Below are 8,258 nucleotides of genomic sequence, written 5' to 3'. Positions count from 1 at the left end.
TAGCGGCTTACGAGGAGTACGTGCTAGAATTATGGATCATAGCATGCAGCAAAACAAGGAACAAGTTGCCGGATCCTTTGACGAGGTGTCGTTGTCCCGGGAGCATCGGCTCGGCTGGCGACTGCCGTGCAGGGTTTGTTGACACGGAGGTGTTCATTATCATTTGCAGATTCCGGTCTTAATTCGTATCAGGAGACTCTGATAAGCAAAGATGCTAGTTGCTAGGTCGCGAGATGGCGTCTCCTACGTCTATATCGTCGAGTCAATAAGGCTGATGGAATCTACTAAGAAAATCTGTGCGTGTGAAATTCAATCCGTTGAAATTTAGCATCCTCACAAAAGTGATGAATGAAACGATGAGCTTTTCTTCGGCTGAATATATAAAGTCCAGGAGGTTGTCTAGAGCGATCGCCACGGAACTGATGGTTAATTAAACCCCTGTCCGTTTTTCAGACTTGCAGGAGATGAGCGCGTGCGTACGCTCGGGGGAAAAGCTGCGTGTCTTCGTATCACATAAGAAAATCTGCCTCTTAACATTAGTATAAGTACCAACTTTGATTTGAACCGGTCTACTCTTCGGCCGTGTTTGGCCGGGCTCCGCTCAGCCTGCTCTTGTGCGAGAGCCGGAGCCGGAGTGCTGGAGCCTCAAATTCGGGCTTCACTTGCCGTACGCCAAAACGGTTTCAGCTCTCTCATTTCATGGCAGAAGGGCTGCTCCGGCCTGTACCGTTTGGTGTGGCTCTGCTGCCAGAGCCAGAGCCGCACCAAACACGCCCTTCATTTAAACTCCAAGGGTTCATCTAAAAATAGCTAGCCAAATTTCTTGTTTTAACCATTGTGTAAAATAGAAAAAATCATAAAAAAGAGGACTCTACAACTGCCTAGCTACTTTGGCTCTTCTATATTTGAAAACAAGCCACGTCAACATACTTGTCATGCAAATCCTAACCAATCCTAGTTTTGTGGCAACAATTGGATCCTACGGACCGCTTCTCCCTCGCAAGAATAGGACTCTGTGGACCGCGTCTCTCCCGCGAGAATAGAACTCTGCGGCCTCCAGGTATCGACTTCAGACCGGCGTTCCAGGTTTTGATTTCAGACTGCACCACGAGACGCTGATTCTGGCGGCGACGGATTCCCAGCCATCTGTTCTATCATACGTTGCCCTGTTCTATAAAGTAAGTTTTCTAACACTAATGTCATGTTCGCTTGGCTTATAAGCCGTACTTTTTCAGCCAACGAATAATATTTTTCTCTCACAACAAATCAGCCAACAGTACTTTTAGCCATGGCTTATCAGCCAAACGAACAGGGCATAAATTAGTTTCTTATATTTTGTTAGAACATAGATGCAAACACTGACGACCTTGAAATGTATGGTGTGTTATGCATGGTGTTCTGGTGTTAATTCTTGCTTGAAATATTTATTTAGGTCACATTATGTGATGAGCAGATTGAGGTTGTAACATTGTATGGGAAATAATTACCCGACATCTTATTTTTCAATCCTTGTAGGTGCTCGAACAAATTCCTGGGATTCTCCTAATCAAAGGTCTATAATGGATTTGGAAGATGTATAGAATGAAATGATGGATTCGTCGCCGTTGTCGTCTTCAGATGATGACGATGAACTTTATATTGCGGCAACACACGTAGTGTCAGACATTGCAAATTCAGCATGCCATCGTGGTTCTGTAGAGGGACATCATGTTTTGAATCATGATAGGTAGTCGGAGCATATCAGACTGTATGAAGATTAGTTCTCAGATAATCCTACGTATGGGCCGAGCTATTTTAAGCGCAGGTTATTTTTCTCATACTTTGTTCTTTAGCGCATGCATTCAATTGTGGCTAATTTTATATCGGGTGCCATAGGTTTCGAATGCGGCATCATGTATTTGTACATATAATGAATCACTACGTGAAAAACGGTTTGTAGCAACGGGACAAAAATTTTTAGGGGCGGCTGGTGATGGAGCCGCCCATACAGTGACGTGCTCAGGAGCCCAAAGATCAGCCGCCCCTATAAATGGAACAACAGGGGTGGCTATTGAGGAGTATGCCGACTATTTCGTGAAGAAGAGGAATGCAGTCGGAACCCTAGGACTATCTTGTTTGCAGAAGGTGTGAAAGATCTTAATGGCTAGAGGGGGTGAATAGCCTATTAAAAATTTCTACAACAACACTTAACAAACTGGTTAGACAAATATGAGACGAAACAAGTGTTGTGTCAGCCTACCAAAAATGCAAGCCATCTACCACAATTCTATCCACACAATGGCTATGTCACTACACTAAATTAGTGTGCTCTCAAAGGCTAACTAAAGAGCCACACTAACCAAACTAATAAGCTCTTACACCTAGCTACACTAAAGAGCCTGACAACTAGTTTGCGGTAATGTAAAGAGAGAGAGCAAGATGGTTATGCCACCGAGTCGGGGAATGAACCAATCAATCACAAGAATAAATACCAATCACCTCAGAATCAAATGATGAAACAATAATTTTTTATCGAAGTTCACTTGCTTGCCGGCAAGCTAGTCCTCATTGTGGCGATTCACTCACTTGGATGTTCACGCACTAATTGGCATCATACGTTAAACCCTTAATAGGGTGCCGTACAACCAACACAAGATGAGGATCACACAAGCCACGGGCTATTTACTAAAGTACCTTTTGGCTCTTCACCGGGAAAAGGTCAAGAACCCCTCACAATCACCATGATCGGAGCCAGAGACAATCACCAACCTCCGCTTGACGATCCTCACTGCTCCAAGCCGTCTAGGTGGCGGCAACCACCAAGAGTAACAAGCGAATCCCGCAGCGAAACACGAACACCAAGTGCCTCTGGATGCAAACACTCAAGCAATACACTTGGATTCACTCCTAATCTCACAAAGATAATGAATCAATGATGGAGATGAGTGGAAGGGCTTTGGCAAAGCTCACAAGGTTGCTATGTCAATGCAAATAGCTAAGAGAGTGAGCTTGAGCCGACCATGGGGCTTAAATAGCAGCCCCCATGAAATAGAGCCATTGGCTCCTCAGTCCACTGAAAAACGAGGCGACCGGATGCGCCGGTCAGATCGACCCGACGTAGGACCCTAGCGTCCGGTTGCACGATGCACGCCACATGTCCCCTGCTTTAAACGCTGATCGCCCAATCTCAACAGTCATCAGTACATTTAAGTTGTGACCGGACGCACTACAGTGTAGGACCAAACATAGGACTCCAGCGTCCGATAACTTCCAGTAAGCTTCCATTCGTGATCAGACGCGTCAGTTTGAACACGACCGGACGCAGGACCCCAGCGTCCGGTCACTTCCAGTAAGGTTCCAGAGGTGAAAATTTACGACCAGACGCATTCGGTCGATCATGATCGGACGCAGCACCAGCGTCCGGTTCTTTCTCTTCTCTGTGCTACCACATCAGCAGGGACCGAACGCACCCACTCAGCTTTCGGTCGAAGACCGATGCCAGCGTCTTCACTACTTCTACTGACCGGAATGCGCCATAGGTCCAGTTGAGGCCAGCTTCTGGTCCACTCTGTGAAACCCTGTCTTTTCTATACAGGGCATCGGTGGCATCTGTCGGACTGTCCACACTCTACGGACGGACACTCCACTAGTGAAGTTTCAAACCCTTGCTCCCAAGTTCTAAACACTAATATGTATCACCTTTGTGCATGTGTGTTAGTATATTTTTACAAATATTTTCAAGGGTGTTAGCAGCTCCACTAGATTCCTAAATACATATGCAATGAGTTAGAGCATCTAGTGGCACTTTGATAACCGTATTTCGATACGAGTTTCACCTCTCTTAATAGTACAACTATCGAACCTAAATGTGATCACACTCGCTAAGTGTCTTGATCACCGAAACGAAATGGCTCCTACAACTTATACCTTTGCCTTGAAGCCTTTTATTTTTTCTCTTTCTTCTTTTCAAGTCTAAGCACTTGATCATCACCATGGCATCACCATTATCATGTCATGATCTTCATTTGCTTCACCACTTGAAGTAGTGCTACCTATCTCATGATCACTTTGATAAACTATGTTAGCACTTAGGGTTTCATCAATTCACCAAAACCAAACTAGAGCTTTCAAGGTGGTAGCGACATTTCGGATGTTAGCTTATGGAGTAGCAGCTGATGCTATGGATGACTACATCCGTATTGAGGAGAGTACTGCTCTAGAAAGTCTTAGAAAGTTTGTCTTAGCTGTTGTTCAAGTATTTGGACCTGAATACTTGAGGTTGCCTAATGAGCATGATACTACTAGATTACTTGCAATTGGTGAGAGTAGAGGTTTTCCTGGCATGCTTGGTTCCATCGATTGTATGCACCGGAGCTGGAAGAATTGTCCTGTTGCATGGCAAGGTATGTATATGGGACATAAAAAGGAGCCAACAATTATACTAGAAGCTATTGCTTCTAAAGATCTTTGGATTTGATATGCATGCTTTAGGATACCAGGTTCACACAATGATATAAATGTTCTTCAAAGATCTCCTATATTTGCAAGGCTTGCTGAAGGTCAAGGGCCACAGGTAAATTATACCATTAATGGAAATAATTATACAATGGATTGTTATCTAGCAGATGGTATATATCCATTGTGGGCCACATCGTGAAAACCATACCCAAGCCGCAGGGTAATAAGAAGAAGTATTTTGCAAGAGCACAAGAAGCTTGTCGGAAGGATATTTAACGAGCATTTGGAGTTCTACAATCTCGCTTTGCCATCGTTCGAGGGCCAGCTCATCTGTGGATGAAAATACGCTTCAACTTATCATGGCAGCTTGTATCATTATGCACAACATGATTGTTGAAGATGAAGGAGTTGATGAAAAAGATTTTAGATATGATGATGTGGGAGAAAAGGTGACTATATCACACGATGATATACCTAAGTTTGATGAATTTATTTAGAATTACAAGAAGATCAAGGACAAGGAAACACACACAATGCTTCAAGCCGACCTTATCGAACACTTATGGCATAATTTTTCAGATTTATATACAAATTATATTGTTGAATGATTCCATTTACTATTACAATATCTATGCATTTTGTATTAGTTTGAGGACCTATCTTTTTATCTGATGTAATAAATATTGTGATAAATCTGATTTTGAGATGAGGATGCCACTCAATTTACTTGATCTGTCTTTTAATCGTTCAATGGAAACTGCTCCTTTACAGAGTACACATCAAAGACAAATATCAGTTCAGATAACAATGGACAATGCAAGAACATTAGTCACACTATTCTGGAAATCTAAAATATGAGAAAAATAGACATGCCTCATACTATGCTGGAAATCTAAAAATTGAAGAAAATGGTCCTAATTTTCGAGCTGTCTTGCAAGTATTTTATCCTTTAGGTGTGCATAGAACTGTTGCTGATCGGTTGACATGGTACTCGTATCAACATTCATAATTTTTTCTTCTTCTCTATCTCATTTGAAGTCAAACTTTTTTAGTCAAGTTTTAACCTTTCTTCCTACAAAGCAAGGGCTTTTTAGCACCTCTCCTCTTTCTTTAACTCCCTCTCCTGTTTCTTCAATTCCTTCTCTACATCAACATCTTTCTTTTTCGCCAACAGATAATCCAATGCTTCGATGCTAGAACATTGCCGTAATTTGTCTTTCTCCTTCTTCTTCCCTGTAGGCCTGTCCAGCGTAGGCACTATGGGCTGACTATCATCAACATTACTACTGACAACTAGTTATGCAGAACTTGATTTCGCAGTGGTTTTTTGCTTTTTGGGTGTTGGTTTCTGAGTTCCACTCGGGTTGTTCCTATTGATCCACTTGGCTTGGTCTTTCAATTTTTTCCAGCAATGGATGTACTAGAAATTCCGGTGCATCTTGTCTTCTTCCGTGAACATGAGTCAATGCGTTTGCTTGCTACAAATAACACTTAGAATGCATGAGGTAGACAGACATAATATACAATTGGAAGGGCAAGGTATGTTATCTAACCTTATCATCGATAAACAAGCCACTTTGATTTCTAGCCTCTATCCTTTGAAACACAACCTAGCAAAGATGTTCACATCATGCAGTATACCAGACCAACGGCTCATTAGGGAGTTTTGTGTTCGATCGGAAGCGAATGTTTTGTTGGAATGGAAATAATCATATATTCTTTTCCAATAAGTCGAACATGGTTGATCAGCTCCATGCACCGGATCCAAGCTCACATTTAGCCATGCTGAGACCAACATTAAGTCCTCGTCTTTGGTGAATTTTTGCTCCTTTTCTGCCCTTTCACACTTCCTGGGGCCTCCTCACATGCTGGTGTTTCATTAGTATGTGCGACATTATCAGACAAAGCAGCAGGAGTGCAACCCCCTGTAATCATGTCGGTGAAAGATCTTTCCGAATCGATGCCACCTGTGAACATATAAGATCATTACCTGAATTATGATTTCAGCAATTAGAAAAAACTAAAGCATGCCAGATAAGCAATAGTTTTAAAATACATGCTTTCACCCTCGCGAGAATAGGACTCCCATGGACATATAAAGTTAACGACTTCAGAAGAACTACATGCTTACTTTCTCCATCTAGTGTCCATGACTGAACTTTGTCAAGTAAGCTCACTACAATTTTTAGAGCTATCAAGGCTCTTGTTCTGCATATACTCTCTTCAGAACATTGCCTAGCTGTGCAACAACTCATCAAAATACCTAAGCCCCAAATTAACTTGCAATTAGCTGTGCAGAAATGACTTCCAGGAATATAGTTGCAGAGGCAAGAGAAGATCACTTAAATTGTTGAATGCTTTCAGGACACATGTAGCTCATTTTAGATTTCTGAATATGATTGGAACAACATTGTGCATGACTGTTTTTGTTCCAAGTACAGTAGTAGCTGGAAGCAATTATGTGATTTTGTCTAACATGTCATTGATTTAAATCTAAACACTTTCCTTTCAGTGGCAACACCAAACACATTTCGAACACGGGTCATGCATTCTTCAGAAACCATATATCGCAACACAGAAACTTAAAAATTGCATATAGGTCTGTCCAACTCACCAGAGCTCATGTTGGGGGAAGGAGGCCGATGCAGTGGCCGCGACATTGGGAGGAATAATTCGCCGCCGTTGCCCATAAACCCCCGCATTTTCCAACAAAGCCAACGACGGCGACTCTGATTGCTCCCACCCGCCAGCCACCGGGAACATAGGGAACGAGTACATAGAAGCAGAATTGGGGTCTTCCCAGCGCACGGCGGGCGGAGCCCCATCAGATGGATGCGACATTCGGAGGAAACACATGCAGATTAGAGACACGCAAGGGTCGGAGAAGGGGCGGTTGCCTGCCGCGCGTGCTGGGAACGAGTGTCCGAGACTAGACACACCGACGAGCACAAGGGCAACGACGTGGTACCTGGCTGCGGCGACGGCGCGTACGAGGAGGGTCAACTGAGGGAGCCTCGCCGATGGAGAAGGACTGTCCGGAGGCGCACAGATCGGGCAGCGGCCGTCCGAGGGAGACGCGCCGATGGGGAAGGCCCGTCCGGAGGCGCACGGACGGGGCAAGGGACGCAGGGAACCGCACGGACGGGGGACGGAGGTGAAGGGCCGTCTGAAGGCAGCTGCGCGGACGAGGGAGGGTACGGATATGGCGTCGTGCTGCAGCACGCGGAAAACAATTCTCCCGCGGCGTGGGAAGTGGAGCGCAGAGGAGAATTTCGTGCGGGGAAGAGAAATAGCGAGCTGCCGCGGAAGGCTATCTTTGGACTGCGGATTTCGCGGGATAGATGGCTTCGCATTTTGGAAGACCGGATACATGTTTTTGTTAAAAAAATCTAAATTTTGGCTTCAAGACAAATATACATCGTATCGGAGTTGCTCTTAAATGAACATTTGATCGGTACACCCTTGGCTGCGTCGCTAAGCGAGAATTTTTGGATCCACGCTTTTGGGCCGCACGCGTCACGGCTCCGATCAGCCATCAGGCAGGCAGAAAGATGGCGCTGTGCCCAAATCTTCTCGGCCCGGATGCGGCATCTCGCTTCGGCCGCCGCTGCAAGTGTACGTCATTTCGACGAAATTACACGAGCAGGCCACTGCCAGTTCGCCACGTCCCCGCGACCGGACAAGATTTTCGGCGCGTGTTGACGGCCGGTCGTTTGCGCGCGCTGCCACTGGGCCCGGACGGACGCTGACCGCCTCTGCGAGCTGCGCCCTTCCAGGAAACGCCCGCCGGCCACAGGGCAGCCACGCTATCCACCGGCGGG

The 8,258-nt window shown here is 45.0% G+C and overlaps 1 pseudogene; it reads left to right on the top strand.

Moving 5' to 3' along the window:
• The first annotated feature begins 211 nt into the window (after positions 1–211).
• Positions 212–5,045, top strand: LOC136470312 (protein ALP1-like; annotated as a pseudogene).
• Positions 5,046–8,258: the final 3,213 nt, after the last annotated feature.

This window comes from Miscanthus floridulus, chromosome 8, assembly GCF_019320115.1.
Source record: "Miscanthus floridulus cultivar M001 chromosome 8, ASM1932011v1, whole genome shotgun sequence".
Lineage (NCBI taxonomy): Eukaryota > Viridiplantae > Streptophyta > Magnoliopsida > Poales > Poaceae > Miscanthus > Miscanthus floridulus.
This window is presented reverse-complemented; position numbering and strand designations above follow the sequence as displayed.